Here is a 4,601-nt window from a genome sequence, read left to right on the forward strand (position 1 = left end):
TCTGATTTTCCGTTTCGAGAGAGTAATTTTTACGTTGCACTTTATAGCTGTCGATTATCGAATCCGCTTGATTCGTGAGTTTAGAGCTAACGATAAACTATACGCTTTTCTAGAAACAACCGCTACATGGCGAAATATCCCACCAGTTTGTTCAGAACTGGAGTTGGTAGTGAAATCTCAAACGCTCTTGATATTTCCACTATTAATAATAATTTGCTCTAAAATATTCCGGAGTTTTGCAATTTGCAAATATAGATAGGTGTACGTAAATAAAATTAATATATATAAAAACAATAAATAAATTAAGTGAAGATAAATTATAATCGAAAAAGATCCCCGAAACGAGTGCGCACTCGATATCGCCAACTATAAACCAACCCCTGATTTAAGTCCGCCTACCCATCTCTTCATCTATATATCCGCTTAATGTCTGCCATGGAGTGCTAAATATGAGACTTTGTTCCTATATAAAGGCTTACTTTTCGTGAGAGGAGTGTGATCCGAAAAATTAATCTACATGATCCACATGTAGTACAAGCTATTCATACGATTATCAATTATTTCTTACTGTGAAATATTAAAAATTCGACCGTTTTCTAATATAAAGGATGCATTTTCATAGGAACATTTCTATAGTACATCATATAAAACATCATACCAACGGATCCAAATTTTGTATATCAGTTCAGTGTACGCCGGAATATTAATATACAGCCAGTTTTATTGAGAAATGTTTGAAATTAGACTTTTCTTTTTGTATAACGACTTTTTCAAGAGAAGGCGTTATATGGGAAGTGATCTTAAAAATGATCCGAACCAATCCACTTTCAATAGGGTTCATCCTTGAGCCAAAAAACATCAGTATACCAAATTTCTTCAAGATATATCAAAAATTGTGACTTGTAGCTTGAACATAAAAATATGTGGACAGCCATCCCATGGACCAGTGAACAGATGTGCTTAAATCAATTCACAAAATAATTCTGTATAATAAAAGCTGAGTTTGTCTTAAGTCCTTCTGTTTTCTGGATATTATATACATCCGTATAAACTTAAGTGATCTTAGGTATAAGAATCGGGGAAAAAAATAATATTTTAAGTCCCAAATATTTAGAAATTTAGGTTAAGTGGGACGATTTTTTGATCCCGAGCCGCTATAATAGTTCTTACAAAAATATAAAGTTTCACATGTCCGTCCGATTACATTATTTACATTTGTGACGAAAATTACTTCACTTATTTAAATTCTCATTCAACCGTACGGGTCATGCTGCACTTTAAGAATTGTTATTAAAATGAAGCCTTTATATGGTGATAAGGTCTAACGTTTGATATTTCAGGACGAAAATAATTGAAAGATAGTAAGCAAATGCTATGAAACATAAGTAAATATTATAAATATTATATATTGTAAATAGAAGAAGATTGTCCTCAAGCACTAAAATTTGTTAGCGCGAACGCTTATATATATAAGTAGATCCTGTGCAAAGTGAGGATATCTCTTAAATTAACTTGGAAGAATTCCTAAATTGTAAATCCACTCAGTGTGTGATGCGTTTTCAATTTGCTTATTTCGTTCTGGGTTCATCTTGACAAAGATGCTTATAACCATATACTGGCATTGCGTAATCAATCACTAGTCATAGGAGAAAATAATGCGGTTTCTTGTTACAGTTTTTATGGCTCTGCATCGCAATTATTATTATTTTGGCGCAATACCCACAATAAAATTCGTTAGTAATAATTTTGTTAGAAAACTACGTTGTTAAGTCATGCGAACTACTTGGAACTAGTGGCGTCTTGTCAATATTGCGTAGAACGTGGCCGTCAAATTGATATTTTTTTTGTGCTTGAACATCGAGTTACTGATTGTTCCTAACAATTCTATGCCGTAAATCCTAATTAATTGGATCTATATTGTATGTAAAATGCATTTATTCTTTAGATTAAGCTGCGATTCCGAATCAATTAGCTAAACTGATTATACCCCACATCAATTGGTAGAAAATTAATATCCAGAATGACTTCACATAAACTTACCTTTTATTATAACAATAGATTCAAAATGACTTTCCGGATGAATTTACACTTGGCTGTCCGTCTGTCTGCCTTGTATTATTGTGTTTAACTTCGAAATTTTTGATATATTTTCATGAAATTTGGTATCCCAACGTGTTTTACCTTAAGAACGAACGCTATTGAAAATGATTCGGATCGCACCCCTGTCCCCATCGCTTCCCCCACACATACACCTATATATTTGAAAAGTCACTTTATGGATGGATTAGTGATTCCACATTTTTTATTTTCTAGCTAATGTAAGCTAACATGCTCCGCGCATATCGTAAGTATTTCTATATATGATATTTGCTAATCAAATTTTAGGGACTTTAATTTTTGGAATCAGGAGAATTTTGGCAAAAAATACTTAGGCAAGCAAACCGTTCGGTATCTTTGACTGCATCCCTTTGATAGTGAATTCCAAGTATGCAAATACTTCGAATATCGTGTGTGTATGCGTTCTTGTGTATTCACAAATCAAAAGAGTAAAGTAACATTATTTATAGAGCAGAAGAATACCGGTGTAGGCAACATAAGAGCGGTTGGAAAGCAGCATAAGAGAGAAAAATTTGCGTTATACTCAGAAGTGCGATATGTACATAACGGAACTGGAATTCATTTATATATAAGTATGTAAGTACGTGTACCTTTTAAATTGTACTTTGCACAATACATATATCTTTCCAAAAACATTTTTTTTTTTTTTTCGTTTTACTAATGCGTTTGGGCTCTTTAGCAAAAGCGTTCATTCACAAAAATATAGTCGTGAACTTTAAAGCAAACATATTAAGAGGAGAAAAAAAATTTATTGTAGAATATTTCAACCGCACCAACAGAAATTGGAAAATGTAAGGTATCAAAATGTCTACCTCGAGAAAAGACAATCTCTGCTTAAAATGTTGTTCATATATATTGTATATGCATCTAAAGTGTTTCGAAGCATACGCAATAACGTGTTTGTCTCAGTTCAACAATTATTAAATTGGTTTTCTCGCATTTATCATTTTTTAGTTTAAAGCAGTCTTCTCAATAGAATAGATAACCAATTGAACATCGAGTATTGCAGGAAATAAAGTCTAGATAAAATCCAGACATAATACGTTATATATAAGGTAAATGTGTTTAAATTGAAAGTGTTCATGTGAACAACCATTTTTGGATATGAAAAGAACCATTACGAATAATTTCATGCTGATTGTCTATGCCTCGTCTACGTTCGTGTTCGTTGCATTGGATAATTTGCAATCAAAATTTGTGTACTGTTTCACCGCTAGCAAGAGGGGAGCGAAATGGTGTTCGGTGAAAACTCGATCACGATATCTTGACATTGCATTACAAGCTACAAGCCTAGCTTGTAGCATATTGATTGAAGTGAAAGTGTGCCTCCTAATAATTTCATTTTCCATTTCCTAACCTTCTTGCATTCAAGTCATTTTGTTTTTTAACAACTCGAATGCATAGCGCAAACTGCTTGGCTTGACTTTGTGCAATATTTTTATCCGCCTTGCAACCGCATGTCCGTCTGTAAATCGCTAATGTAGATTGTAAACTAGATATATGACGATATGACGAGATATCTGGGGCATGTTAGCAAAACTTCATTTATGGAATGCAATGATAAATGTATAAAAAGTATTATATGTAAAACAGAGGCCCATCTATTTTTGGTTCCTACAGCAGCTTCCCTATTTATAGTAATTACATAGTGAGAAATATGAAAAGAAGTGCGCGGGATATGGATTGCGAGAAATAAGCTTAAATCGCCGTAGAACCCTGCGCTTCGATATATAACATGTTCCAATATCTTATCTGCAATTGTGTCATTTTGTACAAGCAAGCGCAGCTAAATCAATTCCGAATCTTGTGGTAGCAAAAAAAATGTTTAAATTATAGCGGATCTTTAAAAGTTGTTATAATGTGTTTTACACACATATATATTTACATATATATAAGCACATGTATGTATATATATATATAGATGTGTATTTATAACTGGGCTTGTGTGCATATATGTACGTGGGCAAAAAACAAAAAGAGAATGAAGTTGAAAATGTACTCTCTCTTGAGTGCGCTTAAAATTGATTTTTAATAATTATTTCGTTCTAAATCAAAAAAGCGCTTCTCGATTGGGTCTTCAAAGAGCGAAGAATAATCTTTTAATATTTTTAATTGTTTACTTTGTTTTTCAACTAAGGTTGTATTGCTTATCTTACGTACCGCAACAACAACAAAGAAGAACAACATTAGCCTAAGCACAGCTCGTATACAATAAGAACATCATTCCTTTACAAAAACAAAGAAAAAAAAATGAATAAATAAATTAAAAGTAAAAATAAAAACAACAACGAAAGCAAAAGCAAAAATGAAAATCAACTGAATTATGAACTGGTCTGTTATTGAACGAACAACTAAAGCAACACAAAACATGTTAATTCTATTGTCAGCTCTTCAACGCAACGGTCATTAGGACGGATGGAAAACAAGAAATAACCGCATACCGTCTACACAAAGCTTTGAAAAAAAAAAAAAAAAAAAAAAAA

General features: G+C 32.6%; 1 long non-coding RNA gene across 1 annotated transcript; it reads left to right on the forward strand.

Annotated features, from left to right (window-relative positions):
- Window positions 1-2,919: 2,919 nt before the first annotated feature.
- On the forward strand, window positions 2,920-4,601 carry LOC119637373. The gene is made up of 2 exons (XR_005247246.1): window positions 2,920-3,173; window positions 4,256-4,601. It is a non-coding gene; the product is annotated as an uncharacterized LOC119637373 (long non-coding RNA).

Source organism: Glossina fuscipes, unplaced genomic scaffold (assembly GCF_014805625.2).
Source record: "Glossina fuscipes isolate IAEA_lab_2018 unplaced genomic scaffold, Yale_Gfus_2 59, whole genome shotgun sequence".
Lineage (NCBI taxonomy): Eukaryota > Metazoa > Arthropoda > Insecta > Diptera > Glossinidae > Glossina > Glossina fuscipes.